Source organism: Schistocerca piceifrons, chromosome 4, assembly GCF_021461385.2.
Source record: "Schistocerca piceifrons isolate TAMUIC-IGC-003096 chromosome 4, iqSchPice1.1, whole genome shotgun sequence".
In the NCBI taxonomy this organism is placed as follows: Eukaryota; Metazoa; Arthropoda; class Insecta; order Orthoptera; family Acrididae; genus Schistocerca; species Schistocerca piceifrons.
The window spans coordinates 91,476,708-91,504,239 of NC_060141.1; positions in this window are offsets into that span (position 1 = coordinate 91,476,708).

The window sequence follows — 27,532 nt, forward strand, 5'->3', positions numbered from 1 at the left end:
AACCATGGCTAGCAACGTCGGCTGTACAACTGGGGCGAGTGCTAGCCCGTGTCTCTAGTCCTGCCGTGTGGTGGCGCTCGGTCTGCGATCACTGACAGTGGCGACACGCTGGTCCGTCGTATACTAGCGGACCGCGGCCGATTTAAAAGCTACCACCTAGCAAGTGTGGTGTCTGGCGGTGACACCACAGTAAGATCGAAAGGAGTACCTCCCACAGGCGCAAGCATGAAAATCCTACTAGTTTACTGTCGAAGTATTCGCAGCAAAGTGGCAGAGTTTGAAGCGCATCTGATAAGCAATGAAGCTCACATAATACTAGGTACAGAAGGCTAGTTAAAACATGAACTTGATGGAAGTGAGACTTTTCGGGAAAATATACGTGTATATTTAAAGAATAGGCTATTGGGAAAAGGATGTGGTGTATTTGTAGACAAAAAACTCAATCACACCGAGGTAGAAACTGAAGCTGCTTGTGAGATTGTCTGGGTGGGACTCAGTGTCAGAGGTGGGCATAAAATTGTAATTGGATGCTTTTATCGATTACCCCACTCATCTCCTGATGTAACCGAAAACTTTAGAACAAAAATCAGCTCGCTTGTTCGTATGTTCCCCAATCACAGTGTAATAATCAGAGGATACTTTAATCATACAAGAATCATCTGGTAAAATTACAGTTTTGTGAGTGGTGGGCGTGACAAGACATTGTGTGAAATATCACAAAATATCTTCTCTGGAAACTATCTAGAACAGATGGTTCGGAAACCCACTCACGATGGAAATATTTTAGATCTAATGGCAACAAACAGACCTGACGTTCTTGAAGAAGTCCAAATCGAAACTGGTATCAGTGACTAAGAAGCGGTTGACGCAAAATGATTACCAAAATACAAAGGGCTATTAAAAGAAATAGAAATATATAGTAAACTAGACAAGTAAGCAGTGGTGTCATGCATCAGTGAGGAACTAGAAACTTTTAGCACACGACAGGAGTACGTAGATGAACTATGCCTCAAATTTAAAAGAATAGTTGACCATGCAGCAGTAGCAGAACAGCCCATAATCGAAGGTATCTCCCACGGTATTCAGTGTAAACGAGCTTCTAAAGACAACTGAATAACAGGTGAAAAGCAAATCATATGGCTACAGATAAAGAGTTGCTGATTAAAACGCGTTTGGTTGTCAAGAGAGCAATACGGAAACCTACACTGACAACCATAGCAGATGGTTTTTCTTAAATTCTTTATTCTTCAATACATGATACATAAGCAACCCTCCAACTAATATATTAGTGGGTCCTACTTGATACTAATACAATTATTACTACTGCAGCTTTCTTCTGAGAAGTTTCTAAGAATGTTAGTTCTATTACACTTCCACTATGGGCACTACTGCTATGTCCTAAGGTTACCAATATTTGCTTATGTCTACTACTTACACTAGTCTGCTCTACCTGCAGCGTAACAGGTGTGCCAGCGTATATAAACCTACATTAGTTGGCCGTGCTCAGCGAGCTAATCCTGGTGAGCATGCCCCTGGCACCGGGCTGGCCCAGATTGGGTAATCACTGCAGTACTACTCTAATGTTGCTATCTTAGCTTATCCTACATATAACTTTACTTAGTACTTTGTCAAGTCCAGTGAGTGTCAGAATCGGGTAAAAGGTGCACCCTCCCCCTAAACCCAGACGTGGCGGATCCCAGCCGTGAAGCGGCTGGCCAAGTCTACACCTCGGCAGAACAGGACAGGTGCACGGAGTCTATTCAGGTGATCAGATATGATCTGTTAGTTATTGTTCCGTAAAAATCCCTTTAAGACTTTGTGTGATATTTCATTAGCTAACTTGTTCAGGATTTGGAAGTGGTCCTCTTGCCAGAGCAGGTGATACGTGTCATAGTTTGGTAACTGTTGTCGGAATTGTGCTGCTACATCGTCGAAGAGGTGGCACTCATACACTACATGTTCTGGGGTGCCTGGTGCGGCCCCACAGTCACACGTTAATGTAGCTAGTTTCCCAAACCGGCATAGGTATGCTGGGTAGCTTGCATGTCCCGTAAGGAAGTGCAGCAGTCCTCTTGATGGCTTGAAGTGCTTTAACTGTAGTCGGTCCCTGATGCTGGGCAGTAATTCATATGTTGTGCGACCTGTGTCTTCATTATCCCACTGTTGTTGCCAAAGCTCCTCTCCCCTACGTCTAATTTCTAGTTTGTTCCCCACGTGAATCTCCATTAATTCAATTATTTTGTCCCTGTTTCCCTTTTTAACCCAATACCACGCCGCTTGTTCCCTGATCTTTATGTTGAGAGAACAAAGCCCCAATAGTACTGTTAGTGCTCTCCTTGGAGTTGTTCTATATGCCCCTACTGATCGCAGGAGCATATTTGGCTGCACTCTTCTTACGGACATGGCAGGCATGACGCTCGTGAGCCTGTGAGCCCAGACTCCTGGCCTGTATCTTACAGTTGACGTCAGAATACTATTGTGATATAGTTTTATTAGTTCTGGTGGCAAGTGGAATCGTTTATGTTCAATCGCTATCTGATTGTTGAGTGTTTCTAAGGATATTTGCATTACGGTGTGAATGTGTGATGTATAACTCTGCCTCCTGTCGACGACTACACCCAAGTATCGTGCCTCATCGCGCCGAAGAACTGGTGAGCCGTCTATTCTTACTGTCGGATTCCTAAATAGTTGTCCCTTCAATACTAAGTATGTGGACATACTTGGTGAGATCTTCATCTTGGCAGTATGGCACCATGTACTCAAGATAGATATGGCCCTTTCAATTTTTATATTAAAAAACTAAAAATCCGCCTCAAGTGCCTACAAAGACCTTTGTGGGTTTTATTGTTGTTCTGAAGAAGGTGTAATTATCTACGCTGAAACCTGGGTTAACATTTAACACTAGGTGCTTTTTTCGCAATCGAGGCGGGTTTTTAGTTTTTTAATATATTAACCAACGATTGCTGACGCACTGCGATGTTGAAGGTTCTTCTTTCAATTTTTGGTTCCAGGTCTTTGCGGCTACGACCGCCAACCAGCAGGAGGAGGTCGTCTGCGTAGGCTATGCCCTCTAGCACATTGTCGCTGTTCTGCAGGTTGTCCAAAAGGGGTTCCATGTTGATATCCCCAAAGAGTGGCCCCAGGACAGATCCCTGTGGGCACCCCTTTTGATCTTTTTACTGATTCTCCCGCTATGGGACGGTAGCCAGACCTCCCTATCCTCACAATAGCTCCTAAGACAGCCATATAGCGACCCTGGGCACTCCTTCTCCCGCAAGTGGGAGAAAAGCGAGGGCCACCACAGATTGTCAAAGGCGCCACTGATATCCAGTGATGCCAACCACATATTTGTGTGGGGCTGACCCATAGACCTCTGTGGCGAGGGCGATGGCGTCAGACGCCGACCTTCCCGACCGTAAACCGAACTGTCTGTCACTCATCCCACACAGTACTCAGTGTGCTGCCAGTCTGTCTGCTAGCAACCTCTCAAAAAGTTTCCCCAGTAGGTCCAATAGACAGATGGGCCTGTACGATTTGGCTTCTTTTGGGTGTTTGTCTGGGCCCTTCTGAATTATCACTACATTGGCTTTTTTTTCCAGATTTGGGGGAATTTCCCGAGACTCAAACACTCGTTGTATAGCTTTGTGAGAGGTGCCACCAGCTGGGAGGCCAGGAATTGTACTACCTCCGCTGTGATGCCATCTGGGCCTGGAGCCTTGCCCTTCTTAAGGGCCTTTATCTGGGCAGCTACTTCCTCTTCATAGAAAGGATATACCATGCTGTTATTCATATATATTCCTCTTGATCTTGTTTCCTGATTTGCTCTTGCGCCTTGGAGTCATCTTCTTCACTATCATCAGGCAGCAGTACCCAGAGGAGGACCTCAGCAGTTTCCTGCCAGGTTTATGTGGTCCGGCCCTGGTCCCTGACAGTAGACAACACCATGGGTGACCTGATTTTCTCCTGTACTAGCTTGTATGGGATGCCCCATAGGTCTGTAGCCAATTGGCTTTGAACATACTTCTCACAGCTCTCTAGCCTGACTGCCCTAAGGTCCTGTTGAAAGTGCTCCTTCGCTTCTATGTGTATTTGCAACCAACGTTGCTTCTCCTCCCAGACGACACTCCACTGGTAATACCTCCTCGCCCTCCTTACAGACTAGCGCATCTGTCCTAGTTCGGTTGACGATGGTGACAGAGAGGCCGCAACGGATCTCCTCCTGGTTGGTACGGCACCTTTCACCACCCTGAGGACTGCCTTCACCAGTTCCTCGGTGTATCCTTCTACAGTCTCGTCACCTTCTGGGAATGTCGGTATCTCACACTCCCTCGACAGGTGGTCCCAGTTGGTCCTGTTGTAGTTTAGTTGTGTCTCCCAATGAAAATGTGATGAGACTGTGGTCGCTAGTTGTTTCTTGGTTCCAGACCATCCAATCCGTTACCCTGGTTGCGAGATTGGGCATAACCAGGGTAACATCAATGTTCGTGCCTGTGCCCCCACCTCCTGTGTAGGTGAGGGGTTCCCTTCTTTGTTGGCTGCTACTAGCTGTAACGCCATGATGGTCTCGTCGGCTTTTTCTCCTCGATCATCACGGGTGCTGCTGAACCATAGGGGGGACATCGCATGTATGTCAGCTGTGATGACACATATACACCCCCGCCGTGGTCACTTGCGTTAGTTTATCTAGGAACTCATCTATTCCCCTGCCATACTGGAAGTACATGTTAATGATGTACGGTACTCGAGCTGGTGAATGTAGTTCCACGACGTTGCAGTAGTCATCAGAGAACTAAGAAAGGACCATGGCTCTTAATGGTTTGTTAGTAATTGTTACTGCAGCTCTGGGCTCTACTCCACTGTGGATAACTTGCCAATTTGCTGCTGCAAATGGGATTCACCAGGCTTGGGAGTATGGCTCCTGCAAACAGAGCACATCCAGACTCCTCTCCTCCACAACTCTCCGGAGTTCCTGCATGACTAACTTACTGTTATGTGAATTAATCTGTCCTAATTTTAAAAGGTTCAAGTGCGAAGTATGTTGTAATGTGTGGTTCTGGTTAGTTTTTTCTCCAGTCGTGCGGTAACCTTCCGTTTGTGATGACAGATTGACTGTAAAGTTCATTTAGATCAAATTTCTCACTTCTTCTTTCAAAAACTTTCTTAACCAGGTCTCGCAGGGCTACAAAGTCGGTGGGGAAATTCATCATCTTTAGCTGTATTCTATCTACAGCCTCCATTACTGAGAAGGTGACGCCATACTGTACTCATGACCAACACGTATATCACATGTCTCAGGGCTGTGGTGAGGACCGAAGGCTCAAAAATGGCTCTGAGCACTATGGGACTTCACTTCTAAGGTCATCAGTCCACCGAAGGCTCCTCCAGGCGCACTAGTTGTAATGCATGTTCTAGGTTGGGGTGTACCTTATTGAGATCTATGCCCAAACCTCTCTGAGTCGATGGATTTGTGAATGAACATGTACTGCTATCAATGTTAACCTGCAGTTTCTGTTTATTAAGCGTGTCATTTTGCTTTGTCATTAGAAGATTTCCTACCGCAGCATGCCCTTTTGATCGTTCTAGATCTTCAGGCGACCTTGGTCCCCGGTTTGAGCGAGAGGGGGCATCTGTCTGACCATAAGGGTCCGTTTGCACACCCGCATCTCTCGTTTCCACACTTTCGGTTTGTATCTTGGAAGATCTTTGCAAAAATTCCATAAATCTGCTGGCCCTTATTCCATCCCTCAACCTTTTACTCGGGGACTTTCTTTTAGGCTTCCTGTAACCTGATATGGACTCAGCCATAATCAGTTTTTGAAATGAGCCTCTGCTCTAATACCTGTAGGTAGGGCAGTTTCTTCCTGTGGCGTTACAACTTCTTTTTCCTCTCCGCGTGCAGGGCATACATATTCCTGTTCTGCCGCACGTCTTCTGCGCCGCACCTGTAGCAAGCTGGCTTTCGCTCGCAGTGTTTGTGAATGTGATCTAGGTCACCATAGTTGTGGCACCGGGGAACTACGAGATAGTCTCTTACGTTAATTTAGCGGAATCCCATGTATACTCTGCCCACAGTGGTGAGCTTGCGCCACATGCTCCCTGAGACCTCGGCAACATGGTGCACAACATCACGCTCTCAGGGTCCAGTTTTGAAGCGCAATTTGAATTCGCTCTTAAAGGTCTCCAAACTCATATCTTCAAAATTCTGTTGGTTTATTGTTTCATAAATGTCATTTTCATTTATTGCAGTGGGAACATCGTATAAGATTTCTAGAGGATTCCGCTTTTGAGGCGGTTCACACTTAACTACCTTATTTAATTTTACATGATTGAGTATTTTATCTCTGTCTTCTTCGGTGGCAACGTCAACTATCACAACATTTTTGGTTGCCTTGCCCTTATTTATTTTTATTTTATCTGATGCTGGGTTCACCATTGTTGTAAAGATCTCCTGCACCTTTTTGATATCCTGACCAGGCAGAGGTCTCAGAAAGACCGCCGTGTCCGGTCTTTGGGACACTTTAGCTATCGTCTCTCTTGTGGTCTGCCTTTTGGTGGCCGCCTGCACAACCACTCGAGCCAACGTTTTGGCTGGCTGTTTTCGCAGTCGTTTGTTCTCCTTCTCCAACTCTTCCAGTCGCCTCTCGAGCTTTGCGCTAGCGATAGCCCAGGCGGCGAGTTCTTTTTTAATCGAGAGAACTGCCGTGTTGCTTATTTTTCCGTTTTTGGTACTGGAATCTAGTAGCTGATTTATTCTCGTATGCCATTCGGTTACATTTTCTACATTCTGCCCCAGGCGCTCTTCTGGGGTGGGTACAGTAAGTGTCGAACCCCTCGAAAGAACACTCAAGTCACTCGCCTCTCGTACTTCGTTGCCTACTAGCCCGTGCTTCCACCTATCGGTCAAGGACCCACTCCTATTCATGTGGTGGGCCGGTCGCCCAGTTGTTCAGCGGTCTGGACCCAGCTAACCTGGCCCAGGCGATGTCACCACCTCCTGGGTTTGGCAGAACACGCCCAATAACCCAGGGGCGTGGCGAAACGTCTTTGCTGACTAGCGCCGAGACCCCATGCCGACAGACGAGGTCGCCGACATCGCAGAGTTTTATCTATCGATCTTTCACAAAACTCAAAGAAATGCTGGTCGTATGTAAAGGCTGTTAGTGGCACTAAAGTTAGTGTCCAGTCACTCGAGGATGAGACGGGAACTTGAACTGAGAGTAGCAAAGCAAAACAGAAATCCTTCACTCTGTTTTCAAACGTTCCTTTACAAGGAAAGCCCAGAAGGTATGCCGCCGTCTCATGCTTGTACCACTGAAAAGATGAGTGAAGTAGATATCAGCGTCAGTGGCGTTGAGGAACTGCTGAAATCGTTGAAACTGAACAAAGCTTCGGGCCAGACGGAATCCCTATCAGATTCTGTCCTGAGTTTGTGGCGGAGTTAGTCCCTCTTCAAAGTACAAACTATCGCAGGTAGATAGAACAAAAGACGTTCCCAGTAGTTGGAAGAAAGCTCAGATCACACTAGTTTAGAAGAAGGGTGGTAGAAGTGATCCACAAATCTACCGTCCGAGATCCTTGACATCGATTTGTTGTAGAATCTTAGAACATATTCTGAGCCCAAACATAACGAGTTTTATGTGTGAATTCCTAAGAGATCAAACTGATGAGGTCATCGGTCCCTAGACTTACACAGGTACTTAAACTAACTTATGCTAAGAACAGCACACACACCCATGCCCGAGGGAGGACACGAACCTCCGGCTGGAGTGGGCGCGCAATGGCGCCTCGAACCTCGCGGCCACTCCGCGTGGTATAACGAGTTTTCTGGAACAGAATAACATTCTGCATGCCAACCAGCGTGGATTCCACAGACAGTCTACTTTTTATATTCTCTCTTCATTGGTCACCTTCTGTTATTTTGCTATCCAAATAGCAATCCTCATTTGAAGTATCTCGTTACCTAATATAATTCTCTCAGCATCACCTGATATAATCTGACTACATTCCATTATCCTTGTTTTGATTTTGTTGATGTTCGCCTTATATCATGCTTTAAAGATAGTGACCGTCCCGTTCAACTGGTTTTTCAAGTCATTTGATGTCTCTGAGAGATTTATAATCTCGTCGAAAAACCTAGAAGATTTCATTTCTTCTACCTCAATTTTAATTTCTTCTCCAAATTTTTCTTTGGTTCCCTTTACTGCTTGATTAATGTACAGATTGAACAGCATCGCCAATATGCTGCAATCCTTTCTCACTCCTTCTCAACCACTCCTTCCCTTTCATGCCCCTCGACTCTTATAACTGCCATCTGGTTTCTGTACAAATTGTAAATAGCCTCTCGCTCCCTGTATTTTACCCTTACTACCTTAAGAATATCAAAGAGTGTATTCCAAAAGGTCGGTATTTTCCACTTTTCCCTTCTTCCGTAAAGAATTCGTGTTAATATTTTGCAATCATACACATTAAAGAGTTTGGTAATATTCAAACCTGTTAGCTTACTTTACAATTGGAATTATTACATTCTTCTTGAAGTCTGAGGGCATTTCGCCAGTATCATACATCTTGCACACCAGATGGAAGAGTTTTGTCATGGCTGGCTTTCCTAAGGTTATCAGCAGTTCAGAGGATATGTCATCCACTTCAGGCTTCGACTTAGGTCGTTCAGTTCTCTGTCAAATTCTTCTCGCAGTATCATATCTCCCATCTCAACTTCATGTACGTCCTCTTCCATTTCTATAATATTGCCTTCAAGTTCATCTTCTTTGTACAGACCTTATATGTACTCCTTCCACCTTTCAGCTTTCCCTTCTTTGCTTGGTATTCTACCTGAGCTCCTGTTGCTTCTCTTTTCTCCAAAGGTCTCTCTAATTTCCCTGTTGCCGGTATCTATCTTTCCCCTAGTGAAATAGGCTTCTAAATCCTCACATGTGTGCTCTAATCATTCCTGCTTAGCTATTTTCCACTTCCTGTCAGTCTCATTTTTAGACGTTTATATTCCCTTTTGCCTGCTTTATTTGCTGCAGTTCTATATTTTCTCCTTTCATCAGTTAAGTTCAATATCTCCTGTGCTATCCAATGATTTCTAATAGGCCTTCTCTTTTTATCAATTTGATGCTCTGCAGCCTTCACTGTTTCATCTCTCAAAGCTATCCATTCGTCTTCTATTATATTATTTTCCCCTGTTCTCATCAATTGTTCCCTAACGCTCCTTCTGAAACTCTCAACAGCCTCCGGTTCTTTCAACTTATCGAGGTCTCAACTCCTTGGTTTCCTACCTTTCTGCAATTTATTTAGTTTTAATATACAATTCATAACCAATAAATTGTGGTCAGAGTCTACATCTGACACTGGAAATGTCTTGCAATTTAAAAATCTGGTCCTGAAAACTCTGTCTTACCATAATATAATCAGTGTGAAGCCTTCCGGTATCTCCAGGTCTCTTCCAAGTATACAACGTTCTGTCGTGATTCTTAAACAATGTGTGATTAAATTATGCTCTGTGCAAAATTCTACCAGGCGGCTTCCTCCTTCAATCGTTTCCCCCAGTCCATATTCACGTACAATTTTTCGTTCTCTTCCTTTTCCTACTATCGACTTTCAGTTCCCCGTCACAATTAAGTTCTTGTCTCTCTTAACTAGCTACATAATTCCTTTTATCTCATCATACATTTCTCCAATCTCTTCATCACCTACGGAGCTACTTGGCATGTAAACTTGCATTACTGTATATATGAAGATAGTAACTGTTCTCGAAAGAACAGATACCATTGATGACCGTGCAGATCAGTGGTATCTGTTCTTTCGAGAACAGTTACTATCTTCATATATATAGTTAAAGGCTAGCCAGCCATTGACCTTCGTCTGTGCGAATGCGCACAGGTTGTCCGAAATCTTACGGGAATCGTCACCTTAGTGTGCGCGAGTAATGAGTGCATGGGCAAATATCTATTAGGTACATTACGGATGTAGATTGTGGACAGTTGGGAATGTGGGTTTCACGGGAAGCGGGCAAGCCGTGGTCGAGAATTCATATGTGTAGAATTTATTCTTTGTATACCGCATTTGAAGTAGTATGATTGGGGACATGATTGAAGAGCTTGTTTGCTTCACTATCATGGAAGAGGACTGCATGGAGCTGCCTGTGAGAAAAGCAACCAACACTAAGGTGCACGCCCACAACACACAGCTTTTGGTCTTTTGCTTTGTTTATGGTCACGGCATAACATAAGCTCACTGGGAATTACACACGTTTAAAAGCAAAATGGTTAACTGTTAGAAATAAGCAGGATTCAGGGTATAAAAACTAGCTCGCCTGCGCCACTTCTAGTCAAAATTTCCGCATCTATGATGTTAAGCTGGAAAGAACTAACTTAAGCTTCTGTGAGTGAAGGGTTCTGAGGAGTGAGATTACGCATAGCGCTCCCCGTCAGAGTTATGTCGCGTCTTGCAAGGAGTTTTCCAAAGAGCGAGTTAAAGCCTGATGTCCTCGAACTATAGCAAGAGTCACAACGGTCTTGATTGATTCTTGAGACCACGTAGTCCTCAATCTTTTAGCTGCTCTGGTATATTCAGAAAGACCAACCGTTTTCGAGACATTTTTATGCGTAAACAAAACGAAAACAAAATGTGATAATTAGGCACCCACATTACAAAGCAAAGTTAATGAATTCGTTTTCCCTAGCAAAGATATAAATAAAACCTATCGAAAGAAGCATAACAACGTTGTTAAGTTTTAATACGCAAAGCGAAATCAGTAAATCCGTATATCCTAGCCAAGTAAATTAAATGTTAGTTTGTTTTCGTAAATATAAGAATGCGACACTTCATTGTCACTGATGTAAACTTAGAACTTGCTTCTGTCACAGTTTGTCAAGATAAGACTGTGGCACTTAATTCTGTCACTGACATAACTTCCGAAAATAAATTTGTCACTGAGTTAAAAAAAAAATCGACAGTGGAATCTCTTGGTTCTTTGCTATACTACTCTGTGATGATTAAACATCCGAAATACTGACAGTAAACTGAGCAAACGATTTTAGATAAAACTTTAAATTACGATGTGTTTCTTTTTCGTGTTCCGATTTCGAGGGAATAAAGCCTACACGTTGTTCCTAATTACTCTCAAGTTACCTGTGAAAACGCTGTGAAAATTTGTCTAGTGACATTGGAGGTTAACGTGTTTAAACAGATGAACAGACAGGCACAACCGCTTTACATATTTATTATTAGTATTGATACAAGTATATTTGTCTACATACCCACATGACGCTATTATGTGTGTGTGATGGTACTTTTAATTCTGCCACACATTCTACAGCTTGTCATCTGCAGACAAACGAAAGGTTTTAATAGTCGTGTTTACCTTTGTGGCTGATATTCTGGTTAGTAGATGTATTAAAACTTACATCTTTTACTTGATGTAGACAAGAAATAGTTGAGGTAGCACAAGGATTTTATAAATAATAATATAAATAGGTATGTACTTACGTTGACAAGGGACACAAACTGTTGGTGTGTGGGTGCATCAGTTGGCTTTTATGAATAATGTCAAACACTTGCAATACAGTTCCATAAGTGACTCAAGGAGTTGTGGATGCAATATATTCACGGTTTATTATTTGACACATATCCACACAGAGTTGAACGTATAGTCCTCTGAAAAACGCAGTGAAAAGTAGTTCGAGAATGTTTACAGCAATTTGTATTTTTAGTTCAAACAGTTCAAATGGCTCTAAGCACTAAGGGACTTAACACCTGAGGTCATCAGTCCCCTAGACTTAGAACTATTTAAACCTAACTAACCTAAGGACATCAGACACATTAATGCCCGAGGCAGGTTCAAATGGCTCTGAGCACTATGGGACTCAACTGCTGAGGTCATTAGTCCCCTAGAACTTAGAACTAGTTAAACCTAACTAACCTAAGGACATCACAAACATCCATGCCCGAGGCAGGATTCGAACCTGCGACCGTAGCGGTCTTGCGGTTCCAGACTGCAGCGCCTTTAACCGCACGGCCACTTCGGCCGGCCCGAGGCAGGATTCGAACCTGCGACCGCAACAGCCGCGTGCTTCCGGACTGAAGCGCCTAGAAACGCTTGGCCACCGCGGCCGGCCGTATTTTTAGTAGGTTTTTATGACGACCTCGGTGAAGCATATTGTAAAATATTCGCATTTGAAATTGAGGGCCTTCATTATCCCCGAAAAGCCGGACTGCAGTTTCGAGGCGTATCAATAATCATCGTCGGTAATTACGTGTTGCTATCTGCGCAACGCGGCGATGGAATTTATCGCCGACTCATGGTGCTTTCAAGAGCCGGACGTACTTTCAGCTGTGAATAGGGGTGCACAAGAAACTCCATCAGGCAGGCGAGTCTGCGGCCTCCTGGAGAAAGGCCAGCTCCAGGACCTTGACCAGCCTATCGTCGGATATCGGCTTCCATCCAGTCCACTGGAACCAGTTTGCTGGGACGTAGCACCGACACTGGGGACAGACGAGTAACCTACATAATGATCACCTATATCGAGCGAGGAGGTGCAGTGGTTAATCCACAGAACTAGCGTTCTGGAAGGGCGGCTGTTCAAATCCTAGTACTGTCCCAGTTACATCTCGTACCGCTGCAACTATGAGTGAGATAGATATTAATGTCAGCGCCGTTGAGCAACAAGTGAAGTTATTGAAACTGAATAAGTCTCCGGGGCACGATGGAACTTTTACTAGACTGTATTAACCATACGTAGATCCTTCGAACAAAGAACTTTCAGTATTAGTTGGGGGTCATACTCCTCTACAAGGAGGATAGCCGAAGTGATCTACAAAATTTCCATCCAATTGTTTGACATCCATCTGTTCTAGCAACTTAGAAGATATCCTGAGCTGAAAGATAATCAGGCGTTTCGAACAAAATGAGCTCCTCCTTGGTAACCAGCATGGATTTCGCAAACATTGCTCGTGTGAAACCGAGTTCACGCTTTTCTTGCCTGTCATTCTGAAAGCCAAGGATCAACGCAGTCAAGCAGATGCAATATTTGACTCAGTAGCACATCAGTGTTTGCTAACGAAAGTACGGACATATGGTGATCAAACTTCAGGTGTGTCCCCGGAAAGTGTATGAGAACCTTTACTGTTCATGTTGTATACCAGTGACCTGGAAGACAGTATTAATTATACATTTTCTGGAGATAAATCTATTTATCTATAGTGAAGGGCTGTTTGGATTTTTGGTGTTGTTGTGGTCTTCAGTACAGAGACTGGTTTGATGCAGCTTTCCACGCTACCCTATGCTGTGCAAGCTTCTTCATCTCGCAGTACCTACTGCAACCTACATTCTTTTCAATCTGCTTAATGTGTTCATCTCTTGGTCTCCCTCTACAATTTTTACCCTCCACACTTCCCTCCAATACTAAATTAGTGATTCCTGGATGCCTTCTTTTAGTTAGGTTGTGTCACAAATTTCTCTTCTCGCCAATTTTATTCAGTAGCTTCTCATTAGTTACGTGATCTACCCATCTAGTCTTCAGCATTCTTCTGTAGCACCACATTTCGAAAGCTTGTATTATTTTCTAGTCTAAACTGCTTGTCGTCCATGTTCCGCTTCTATACATGGCAACACTCCATACAAATACTTTCAGAAAAGACTTCCTGACACTTAAATCTATACTCGATGTTAACAGATGTCTCTTCTTCAGAAACTCTTTCCTTGCCATTGCCAGTTCACATTTTATATCCTCTCTACCTCGACCATCATAAGTTAGTTTGCTCCCCACATAGTAAAACTCATCTACTACTTTAACTGTCTTATTTCCTAATCTAATTTCATCAGCATCACCTGATTTAATTCGACTACATTCCATTATCCTCTTTTTGCTTTTGTTGATGTTCGTCTTATATCCTACTTCCAAGACACTGTCCATTCTTTCATTTGCTGTATCTGACAGAATTACAATGTCATCGGTGAACCTCAAAGTTTTCATTTCTTCCCCATGGATTTAAATCCTACTCTAAATTTTTCTTTTGTTTCCTTTACTGCTCGACATACAGAGTGAATAACATCGGGGATAGGCTACAATCCTGTCTCACTCCCTTTTCAATCACTGCTCCCCTTTCATGCCCCTCGACTCTTATAACTGCCATCTGGTTTCTATACAAATTGTAAATAGCCTTTCGCTCCCTGTATTTTACCCCTGCCACCTTAAGAATTTGAAAGAGAGTATTCCAATTTCCAGTCAACATTGTCAAAAGCTTTCTCTATGTCTACAAATGCTAGAAACGTAGGTTTGCCTTCCTTAATCTGTCTTCTAAGATAAGTCGTAGGGTCAGTATTGCCTGGCGTGTTTCAACATTTCTACGGAATCCAAACGGATCTTCCCCGAGGTCGGCTTCTACCAGTTTTTCCATTCGTCTGTAAAGAATTCGTGTTAGTATTTTGCAGCCATGATTTACTAAATTGATAGTTCGGCAATTTTCACACCTGTGGACACCTGCTTTCTTTGGGATTTGAATTATTATATTCATTTTAAGTCTGAGGGTATTTCGCCTGTCTCATACGTCTTGCTCACCAGATGGTATAGTTTTGTTACGGTTGGCTCTTCCAAGGCTATCAGCAATTCCAATGGAATGTTGTCTACTCCCGGGGCTTTTTTTTTGACATACGTCTTTCAGTACTCTGTCAAATTCTTCACGCAGTATCATATTTCCGATTTCATTTTCATCTACGTCCTCTTCCATTTCATAATATTGTTCTCAAGTTGATCAACCTTGTATAAAACCTCTATATTCTCCTTCCACCTTTCTGCTTTCCCTTCTTTGCTTAGAACTGGGTTTCCATCTGAGCTCTTGGTATTCATGCAAGTGGTTCTCTTTTCTCCAAAGGTCTCTTTAATTTTCCTGTAGGCAGTATCTATCTTACCCCTCGTGAGATAAGCCTCTACATCCTTACATTTGTCCTCTAGCCATCCCTGCTTAGCCATTTTGCACTTCCTGTCGATCTCGTTTTTGTGACGTTTGTATTCCTCTTGGCCTGCTTCATTTACTGAATTTTTATATTTTCTCGTTTCATCAATTAAATTCAATACCTTTTGTGTTACCCAACGATTTCTACTAGCCCTTGTCTTTTACCTGATTGATCCTCTGCTGCCCTCAGAATTTCATCTCTCAAAGCTACCCATTATTCTTCTACTGTATTTCTTACCCCTGTATTTGTCAGTTGTTCCCTAATGCTCTCTTTGAAACTCTCTACGACCTCTGGTTCTTTCAGTTTATCCAGGTGCCATCTCTGTAAATTCCTACCTTTTTGTAGTTTCTTCAGTTTTAGTCTACAGTTCGTAACTAATAAATTGTGGTCAGAGTCCACATCTGCCCTTGGAAACGTCTTTCAATTTAAAACCTGGTTCCTAAATCTCTGTCTTACCACTATATATAACCTATCTGAAATCCTCCAGTGTCTCCAGGTCTCTTCCAAGTATACGGCCTTCTTTCATGATTCTTACACGAAGTGTTAGCGATGATTAAGTTATGCTCTGCGCAAAATTCCTCTTTTATTCCTTACCCCCAGCCTATATTCACCTACTACTTTCCCTTCTCTTCCATTTCCTACTTGTCCACAGCTCGTCGTTTCGCGGTCTCGTTCTCGCTTCCCGGCATGGGTCAGGATTTTCACCTGCCTCGAGATGACTGGACGTTTGTGTTGTGCTCAACATTTCATCATCATTCGTGAAAGTGGCGAGATTGGACTGCGCAAAGTTTGGGCATTTGTACGGGCGCTGATAACCGCGCAGTTGAGCGCCTCACAAACCTATCATCATCATCATCATCATCATCATCATCATCTTTTCCTACTATCGAATTCTAGTCACCCATGACTATTACACTTGCGTCCCACTTCACTATCTGAATAATTTTTTTTATCGCATTATACATTTCTTGAGTCTCTTCATTATCTGCGGAGCTAGTTGGCATATAAACTGGTACAATTGTGGTAGGCGTGGGCTTCGTGTCTGTCTTGACTGCAATAACGCGTTCACTATGCCGTTCGTAGTAGCTTACTCGCGTTTATGTTTTTTATTCATTATTAAACCCACTCCTGCATTACTGTTATTTGATTTTATATTTATAACCCTGCAGTCACTTGACCAGAGGTCTCTTTCCTCCTGCTCCCGAACTTCACTAATTACCACTATATTTAACTTTAACGTATCAGTTTCCATTTTTAAATTTTCTAACATACTTGTCCGATTAAGGGATCTGACATTCCACCCCCAGTCCGCAGAATGCTAGTTTTGTTTCTCCTAATAACGACGTCCTCCTGAGTGTCCCCCGCTCGGAGATCCGAATGGGGGACTATTTTACCTCCGGAATATTTTACCCAAGAGGACGCCATCATCATTTAACCATACAGTAAAGCTGCATGCACTCGGGAAAAATTACGGCTGTAGTTTCCCCTTGCTTTCAACCGTTCGCAGTACCAGCACAGCAAGGCCGTTTTGGTTAGTGTTACAAGGCCAGATCAGTCAATCATCCAGACTGTTGCCCCTGCAACTACTGAAAACGCTGTTGCCCTCTTCAGGAGCCACACGTTTCTCTGGCCTCTCAACAGATACCCCTCCGTTGTGGTTGCACCTACGGTACGGTTATCTGTGTGGCTGAGGCACGCGAGCCTCCCCACCAACGGCAAAGTCCACGGTACATGTTAGGGTGTTTGGCATTGCAAAACATTAATTCAGTCTCTTTATCTTCTGTTATTAGCTGAAATTTATTACAGAACTCAGCTAGACTTTTTCCGCCTTCATTCATACAGCCAAGCCAATATTGTCCCACAACTCTTTCTTCTATTTCTTTTCCTGTAACCGGATTCCAAGCAGCCAAATTTATTTGATTTTCACCTCCCTTTACGTATAAAATTGCTTTTTCAATATCCTCAACTACTGTCTCTGTCTCTTTATCTTCTGTTGGCGACGTCGGCGCATATACCTGGACTAAGCGGAATTAATGGTTGCCGTTATAAAACAACGAATGGCAACAAATACGAAACAGTGGCATGAAATGTTGAAAAAGCGGCACACTAAGTTCTAAAAGAAAAGTCAGCACACAACTAACGAAAGCCCACAAAAAATAACGATATTGGAATCGATAATTAGAATTAATAATTAGAATTAACCTATATAGGTCATCCATTCCAACCTTTCCATGATTCATATGTAAATTATTTTTGCATTGGAACGTAATAGCATTTCTACGTTCGTAAATGCTCTCTAAAACTACTGCAGCGAAATTACAAAAATGGGAATCGGTAACTAGAATTGACCTCTATAGGAGATCAGTTCTAGTCACTGATTCCAACTATTCGACGGTTCATAATTTTGGACGTTTTTGCAGTAAACCTGTGGACTATGTTTTTGTAGGATTTCTAGATTTCTTATTGGACTCAGAACCACGAAAAAATGACAAATATTGTAGGTACAGCTTTCAAATTTTTCTCTTTTTCATAGAAGAGATCAATACCAAACGTAGAAATTCTGTAACACTTCAGTGCACACACTTGTTGTTAAAACGGTGTAAATAACGAACAATGGAATGATCGGTAACTAGAATTAACCGATATACGTTGCAATATTAGTAATTTTTCCGCAGAAGTTCAGAGAGCAATTCCAAATGCGGAAATCCTATTAAATTTCAGTGCACACGCCTGAAGGAAAAACGAGCTAAACTATGTACCATGGAATAGGTGACTAGAACTGACCTACATAGCTCAATTCTAGTTATCGATTCCAAGTATCTGTCCGGATAAACAACATTTAAGCAACTAAGTCAACAAGAACTTTGTTCAGACTTCTTCCTTAAATATCCTAAATGAAACGAACTCTAAGAAAACAGCATTACTGTGTCCTGCTACCGACGATCTCAGATAACTCAGAAGATTTTTTTTAATTTCGTGGAGAATTTTTTCCCTTTTTGGAGGAAACAAGCCTTCCAGTCGAAAGTTGTAGAAGCTTCTTCTTGACGTAATTGACTAATAATGTAAAAAGGAAAGCAAAAAAAAAATCTGTTAAATGAATGTGGACTTACCATAGAGTGAATGACGAGCGGCCCTCAGGTATACAGACTTACCCCAGTAATGTTTTGATACCTATTTTTTGGTCCTTTTAATGCAAGCAGTACATCAAAACTGGTCTTATTCATTAAAAGAACTTATCTGAGTGATCGGTAAAACGTGTCTTTCATCAGAATTTGACGATCGATTTATGTTTCCAGTGAGGATTTTCGCATAGTTTTTCTGCTCTTTTACGGCTAAAAGAGCTACCGAACATTTTATTTCGACGAAAATCATGAGCTCTCTGGCTCTGAGCATTATGGGAGTTAACATCTATGGTCATCAGTCCCCTAGAACTTAAAACTACTTAAACCTAACTAACCTAAGGACTTCACACAACACCCAGTCATCACGAGGCAGAGAAAATCCCTGACCCCGCCGGGAATCGAACCCGGGAACCCGGGCGTGGGAAGCGAGAACGCTACCGCACGACCACGAGCTGCGGACAAAATTATGAGCATTACTGAAACTGCAATATTCTTGTCTCAGGTGTTATCGAGAATGTACATCACGAAGCAGCTACTGAATCCTACTGACTGGAAAACTGCATGTTCGTAGCTAGTCTAATGTCGCCAGAAGAGTGACACTGCGCCGCTGATCAAAATGTGGCGTTGTTTTTGTGTCCACTACCATTATGGTTGGTTTGATGCGGCCCACCGCGATTCTCTATCCCGTGCTAACCTATTCATTTCAGAGTAGCACTTGCACATGGCCTCAGCTCTTCGCCGCATCTCTTTGTTGAGTAATTCACTACCTGACGAAAGAAGGTAAACACTCAGAAGAGGTGATCGGATCTCAATGTAACTCTGTACTCGCAGATTATCGGCGGGTATGCAAATGATTGGAGCTGGAACTCTCTGTGACAGATAAAACGTCTACCATGTATTAGTGTTGTTAGTGTTTAGTGTTGTTAGCAGTCCTGATAGCGTACAAAGAGATCGTGAACAGCGTCAGATGTTGAGTGGTTACTATGAAGGACACGAAGATATCAGGTACACGTGTGAGACAGTGTTGTCAGCACCTGACAGATTTTGAAAGGTATCTCGTTATGGGTCTCAATTTGGTCAACTTGACGCTTCGTGCAATATCGACATTTATGGGCAATTTGGATGGGATAGTGGCCCAGTGTTGGGCTGCATGGGAACTTGAGGGCAGGCATGCCCTTCGTTAAGACTTCGGTCGATTATTTTGACCACCTCAAGGGAGAGTCGCTGTATTGTCCACCAAGAACAGCGTAGCCCTTCAGATCTGCGTCTGACATCCATGAACAAGTAGTGGAACCCCTGCAACATTCTGAGTCATCCCTCACTGTTGGTCGGATCCTTGCAGCAGCCGGCCTAGAGTATTACTGTCCCATGTGTATGCTACCGTTAACACTACAACACAAACAGTGGCGTTTGGTACGGCGCCGTGACCGAGAACACTGGACTGCTGTTGTGTGATCGCATTATGTTCAGGGATGAATCGCGAATCTGCACTAACCAGAGAAGCACGGTCGGCGAGTATGGCGACAATCTGTGGAGACGTCCCATTCTTTTAATGCATGCTTTGGAGAGGTACGAGGGCTGTCCGTAAAATAAGGTTCCCATGACGCTACAGTCCTGAAAAATGGTTCAAATGGCTCTGAGCATTATGGGACTTAACTTCTGAGGTCATCAGTCCCCTAGAACTTAAAACTACTTAAACCTAACTAACCTAAGGACATCACACACATCCATGCCCGAGGCAGGATTCGAACCTGCGACTGTAGCGGCCACGCGGTTCCAGACTGTAGCGCCTTTAACCGCTTGGCCACTTCGAACGGCTACAGTCCTGAAAAGCGCTGTTATGGTGGACCTCGCGATTCTGCTGTTGAGTGGTCGCATTATGTTCAGGGATGAATCGCGAATCTGCACTAACCGGAGAAGCACGGTCGGCGAGTATGGCGACAATCTGTGGAGACGTCCCATTCTTTTAATGCATGCTTTGGAGAGGTACGAGGGCTGTCCGTAAAATAAGGTTCCCATGACGCTACAGTCCTGAAAAATGGTTCAAATGTCTCTGAGCGTTATGGGACTTAACTTCTGAGGTCATCAGTCCCGTAGAACTTAAAACTACTTAAACCTAACTAACCTAAGGACATCACACACATCCATGCCCGAGGCAGGATTCGAACCTGCGACCGTAGCGGTCGTGCGGTTCCAGACTGTAGCGCCTAGAACCGCTCGGCCACCCCGGCCGCCGAACACCGGAAAAGTCGTGCACTTTCCGATATGCTTGTGTCGAGCCTCCACGCCATCACACTCTGCCGTCAGCCGTCTGTCAAACTCACATAGATCGCGCGCCTTCGCTATTCTACACACGGACTGTAGAGCCTAGAACCGCTCGACCACACCGGCTCAGTCTTAGCTTGGTAGCCATACGTGATGGATCTCCTCTTCACTCGCCCGTCAGGTGTGAGCTGCGCACGGTGATCCGTTTCCTGTCTGCAAACAACACTGCGCCGGCGGAAATCCATTCCCAGCTATGCGAAATCTATGGAGACAAGTGTATGAGCGTACAACACGTGCGCAAACGGTGCAGAGAGTTCAAGAACGGGCGTTCTGACGTCCATGATGAGGAGCGTTCTGGACGGCCATCTGATTCTGACGCAACAATCGCTGAAGTGGAGGCAGCGGTGCTCTCAGATCGAAGAGTGACGGTTCGTAAGCTCTCCAAAATGAACCCTGATGTCAGCAAAACCTCTATTGACAAGATTTTGACGGAGCATCTAGGGTATGCTAAGGTTTGCGCGAGGTGGGTGCCAAGAATGTTGACCGAAGACCACAAACATCAACGCGTTGAAGCGGCCCAAGAACATCTTCAAGATCACGGAACTCATGGCGAGGAATACCTCGACTCCATCGTCACTGGAGACGAGACTTGGGTGCACTACAGCACACCCGAAACCAAAGAAAGTCTAAACAATGGAAGCACCCACAGTCACCGAGATCGCAAAATTCAAACAAACGCGAAGTGTCGGCAGAGTGATGGCAGCAGTGTTTTGGGACAGGAAGGGGATATTGTTGTGCGAGTTCTTGCCCACCGGTACAAAATCAACGTTGACGGGCACTGCGAGACACTGCAAAAATTGCACCGTGCAATTCAAAACAAGAGGAGGGGTATGCTGTCCAAGAGGGTGCGTTTGCGTCAGGATAACGCTCGACCGCACACCACCAAAGCCACCAACGAGCTCATCTCAAAATTTGGATGGGGTATTGTCAAACACCCACCCTACAGCCCGGACTTAGCCCCAAGTGACTACCGTCTCTTCCCTGACATGAAGAAACACCTGGGTGGAACGCATTTCGGCGACAGAGAAGGACTGGAAAGAGCGGTTCTCAGGTAACAGCGCCGCTTGGCGGCAGATTTTTTTGACTCTGGCATTCAAAAGCTCATACACCGCTTGCAAAAATGTATTTGCCTCAGTGACGACTATGTAGAAAAATAGGTTAAAGTCTGAACTTCCCAAAAATGTACGCATTCATGAAATAAACATGTTTTACACTACGAAAAGAAATTGGGAACCTTATTTTACGGACACCCCTCGTACATCGGACTTACTCCTGGCGTCAAGGCTGATAGTGATTAAGAAAACTCTGATGGTACGTCACGGGCATCCTGTGCCCTCGAATATTTCCTCTCATGAGGCAATATCGAGGTGCCATTTTTCAACAGGACAATGCTCATCCACAATTGATACGTTTCTCTATGAACTGTATGTGTGATGTTGAGGTAATCCTGTGGCCAGCAAGATCCCAGATGTGTCTCCGATAAAAAGTGTGTTCGACCAGTTCGTATGTCACCTCTGCCCCAGTGCCACCTAGTCAGAACAGTTGCGGATCAGTTTGTCTGAGGAGAGGAAATAAAGGCTTTATGACATTCTTCCCAGTGAATGCAGGCCAGAGATGGTGCAACGTCATACTGATAAGTCGCCTAATACTGTTCAGTTCGATACAAATTTCATTCGATTTTGTAATCACCGCAATAACAACATATACCCGTTGAAAACGCGAAATTTCATTTTCTCCTCCCTTTCTGCATGTTTCACTTCTGTTTCGTTAGGCGATGTATAATTGTTACAACCAGTCACTGTGTCTATCGCTTCGCGTGTGGTGCTACCGAGCAAGGTGGCGAGTGGTTAGTACACAGGACTCACATTCGGGAGGACACCGGTTCAAACCTGCGTCCGATGATCCTGATTTAGGCTATTTGTGATTTCCATAAATCGCTTCAGGCAAATGCTGGGATGGTTCCTTTTAAAGGGCACTGCCTATTTCCTTCCTCATCTTCCCTAAACCGAGCTCGTGCCCTCTCTCTAATGACCTCATTGTCGACGCGACTATAAAAACTAATTCTCTCCTTCTCCTCCTTCTCCTCTTCTTTGCGTGCGAGGCTAATAGTCCTCTGTCTCGATAATGCACATTTTCATAGGACAGTTGACGTGGACAAGCCATGGACTTATAACGTACAAACTAGATGCCAATTTGATCACAGGGTGACAGTTGTTAAGCTGTATGGAATAAAATCGTAATAACTTTTGAAAGGTTTGCGTTAGGACGTCCAAACTGCACGGTTGGCCACGAGGCGTGATGTGAATTAGAATGCCCAGGCGTACGCGCCTTGTTGTTGTCGGCCATTCACACATGAAAATGTCACGATACGTATAGCGTATAGCGCTTGTGAAGGCCTCTGATACGAGGAGTAGCAGCCCAACTCCGGCTCAAAGGAAGTTTAAGACAGAGTTCGAGCTGAAGACAACCGGTCCAAGTGTGCTAACAATCAAGAGTTTGATTCGCAAGTTTGAGACAACGGGTAGTGTTCGTGATGACAGTGTTGGCAATGTCAGTCGTCCAAAAAGGGGGAAAACGCATGAAAACATCGAGAAGACACGCGCTGCGTTTCAAACCAGCCCCAGGAAATCATCAGACGAGATTCACAGCAGGTGGGAATCAATCGGGAGACACTGCGCCAAACTGTTGTTGAAGACCTGCAGCTCTTCCTACACAAAATTCAAACCCGTCGGCCATTAAGCCCCAGGGCTATGGAGCAGCGGTTGTATTCCGCTAATACCACTGGCCTCGGAACTAACGTACAGGACTCTGATGTGAGTATGGTTTCGTTTAGTGACGAAGCACACTTTCATTTGGACGGGTTCGTCAATAAGCAAAACTGGCGCATTTAGAGGACTGAGAATCCCTCATCGGGTGACTGTGTGGTGTGCAATGTCCATTCACGGAATAATCATCGCGATATTCCTTGATATGTGGTTCGTGACGGCGGAGCTCGACCCCATCGAAACAGGAGAATGTTTGATGTCCTGGAGGAACGCTTTTGGGGAACGCATTCTGGCTCTGGGGCACCCGGAGGCCACTGGAATGGGCCTCGATTGGCCGCCATATTCCCAAGATCTGAACACGTGCGACTTCTTTTTGTGGGGCTATATTAAAGACGAAGTATACAGCAATAACCCCAAACCACTGCTGAGCTGAAAACAGCCATCCAGGAGGTCATCGATGGCATCGAGGTTCCGGCACTTCAGCAAGTTATGCAGTATTTCGCTATTCCTCTGCGCCACACCATCTCCAATGATGGCAGGCATCTCGAACACGTCATAACCTAAATTCGGATATCTGTAGTGACGTTTACATGTTGAATCAAGTGTGTGCACGCCGTAGTTTGTCACAAATTTACATTTTTTCATATAGTTCCATAATTGATACCCTGTATATACACAGATGTGTCTAAACATTATGACCACCAGCTAAATAGCTGAATATACCTGCCCGGTATGCACCAGATCAACCCTCGAGAAGAAAGTCGACATAAGCCTTAATGAAGCATGTCGAAAACAACAGAGAATATGAAACACATGCATGTAGCAAAGCTTTACAGAGCTGCTGATCTTGCGAGTTGCCGCTACTCAAGAATATCTCATAAATTCACAGAGAGGCTCAGGCAAACCATCAGTAATCGACTTTCTCTATTTGGAACTGAGCGCGAGCCTGGAGGATTAAGATCCCATAAGTGGTTCTTAAATACGGCCATTGAAGAACCACCACCCGACTATCCACCAGTACAGGTAGTGCCTGAACCGCTCAAAAACAGGCATGGCCCTGGTGAAAACAAACATGATCAGTTATGGTAACGTGGATGATAAGTGCTACTGTGGTGCTATGCAAGACATGGAACAGCTCCTGGCCTGTACAAACTGTCTCAACATATGCTACCTCCACGATTTGTTGATGGACAAGACAGAAGACATGGATTTGACGCAATACTAGGCTGAAAGACTACGATTGGTTTCCTGGAAGGAAACAGAAAAAGTAAGTAAGCCTAGTGATCTATACTTGGAACGCTGTATAGAGACGATTCTGCGTAGCATGGGGTCAAAAATTCCTTGGTGGGTTTCTGGAGGTATGTGGCACCAGATGACTGCGCACAGGTCACGCAATACCGTACATTACTGGCCAGTCGTTTATGGTGGCGGAGTGGTGACCGACACTGTCCCAAATATATTCAACTGGGTTCAGATCAGACGAAGCTGATGGCCAAGACGGTACAGATGGTCCGCAAAAATATTCACGTAGTTCACAGATATCATGGTTCCCTCAGTTACTATCACAGGTCCCAAGGGAGCCAAGCTGAATATCCCCCATAGCATAGTACTGCCCTTACCCACCTGCGTGAAGGACACAATGCATGTTTCGAGCGGCCATTCCTGTGGATGGTGGTGTATCCACTTATGACCATCGACCTTGTGAACAAGGAATATTTCATCCTACCAAGCAGCATGATTCCACTGACCCTCTGTCCGGTCTCCATGATACCGAGCCGAGTGCAATTATAATTCACCACGTCGTTGGATCAACATGAGAAAGCGCAAGAGTCGTTTTGCTGCTCTATCGTCAGATCCCACACCTTGTAACGTACTTGTCGTTACAACGTCCTTCAGCCACTTCTCACAGAACCTCACGACGGCAACACGCACACAGCCAACCGGCTTCACCGTTTCCGAGATGGTCCAAGCCATAACAGTCTCCCATTTATAAATTCGGTTTTACGAAATATACTCTACGTCATTGGCCCCTTACTTAGTCTGCATTTATCGGGAATCTTTCGACCAGCTCAAAGTACCAGGCGACTGGAAAAAAGCGCAGATGACTCTTCTATGTAAGAAGGGCAAAATAACGGATTTGTAGAGGTAAGGACCAATACCCTTAACATGGGTTTGCTGCAGAATTCTAGAGCATATTCCGAGTTCGAATACAAGAAATTTCCTAGAGATCGAAAAGCTCAGGTATACGAATCAGTGCGGCTTCAGAAAACATCGCTCGTGCGAATCCGAGGTTGCTCTTTTCTCACTTGATATACTGCGAATTTTGGATGAAGAGCAACAGGCAGATTCCATATTTCTAGATTTCCGGAAAGCATTGGTTACGGTACCCCACTGCAGTCTTTTAACGAAGGTGCGTGCATAAGGAATAGGACCCCAGATATGTGACTGGCTCGAAGTAATAGAACCCAGTATTTTCTCCTTGACGGCGAGTGTTCGTCGGAGACAGGGGTAACATCAGGAGTGCCCCAGGGAAGTGTGATAAGACCGTTGCTATTTTCTATATACATAAATGATCTGGTGAACAGGATGGACAGCAATCTGCGATTGTTTGCTGATGATGTACAGGTAGGTGTCTAAGATTATTAACTGTAAGTTGATGCAAGATGACCTTGATAAAATTTTTAGTTGGTGTGATGAATGGCAGCTGGCTCTTAATGTAAGTTAAAGCGGATGGGTAGGAAAAACAAACCCATACTGTTCAGATATAGCATTATTAATGTCCCACTTGACACGGTCATGTCATTTAAATATATGGGCGTAACGCTGCAAAGCGATATGAAACGGAAATAGCATGGGAGGATTGTGGTGTGGAAGGCGAATTGTTTTCAGTTTATTGGGAGAACTTGAGGAAATTGTAGTTCATCTGTAAAGGAGGCCACAGATAGGAAGCTAGTGCGACCTACTTTTGAGTAATTCTCGAGTGTTTGGATCCGTCCCAGGTCCGATTGAAAGAAGTCACTGTAGTAGTTAAGAGGCGAACTGCTAGATTTGTTACCGGTAGGTTCGATCAGCATGCAAGTATTCCGGATTTACTTCGGGAGCTCAAGTGGGAACCCCTCGACGGAATATGACATTCATTTCGAAGAACACTACTGAGAAAGTATAGAGAACCGGCGCTTGAAGCTGACTGCAGAATGATCCTACTGCCACCAACATTCATTTCGTGTAGAGACCAGGAAGATAAGATAGGAGAAGTTTAGGCTCATTCGGAGGCATGGTGACTTGCGGAGTATGTATGTAGATGTAGATCTCAGTAACACGACTACATCTGCCTCGTAATTATCACTTTATTTATTTTGCAATCTCAATATTAATTTGCTGAGTATAAATCTATGTACTTTATTATTTTATGGGTGTTGTTGTTGTGGTCTTCAGTCCTGAGACTGGTTCGATGCAGCTCTCCATGCCACTCTATCCTGTGCAAGCTCCTTCATCTCCCAGAACCTACTGCAGCCTACATCCTTCTGAATCTGCTTAGTGTATTCATCTCTTGGTCTCCCTCTACGATTTTTACCCTCCACACTGCCCTCCAATACTAAATTGGTGATCCCTCGATGTCTCAGAACAGGTCCTACCAACCGATCCCTTCTTCTAGTCAAGTGGTGCCACAAGCTCCTCTTCTCCCCAATTCTATTCAATACCTCCTCATTACTTATGTGATCTACCCATCTAATCTTCAGCATTCTTCGGTAGCACCACATTTCGAAAGCTTATATTCTCTTCTTGTCTAAGCTATTTATCGTCCACGTTTCACTTCCATACATGGCTACACTCCATACAAATACTTTCAGAAACGACTTACTGACATTTAAATCTATACTCGATGTTAACAAATTTTTCTTCTTCAGAAACGCTTTCCTTGCCATAGCCAGTCTACATTTTATATCCTCTCTACTTCGACCATCATCAGTTATTTTGCTCCCCAAATAGCAAAACTCTTTTACTACTTTAAATGTCTCATTTCGTAATCTAATTCCCTCAGCATCACCCGACTTAATTCGACTACATTCCATTATCCTCGTTTTGCTTTTGTTGATGTTCATCTTATATCTTCCTTTCAAAACACTGTCCATTCCGTACAAGTGCTCTTCCAAGTCCTTTGCTATCTCTGACAGAATTACAATGTCATCGGCGAACCTTAAAGTTTTTATTTCTTCTCCATGGATTTTAATACCTACTCCGAACTTTTCTTTTGTTTCCTTTATTGCTTGCTCAATGTATAGATTGAATAACATCGGGGATAGGCTACAACCCTGTCTCACTCCATTCCCAACCACTGCTTCCCTTTGATGTCCCTCGACTCT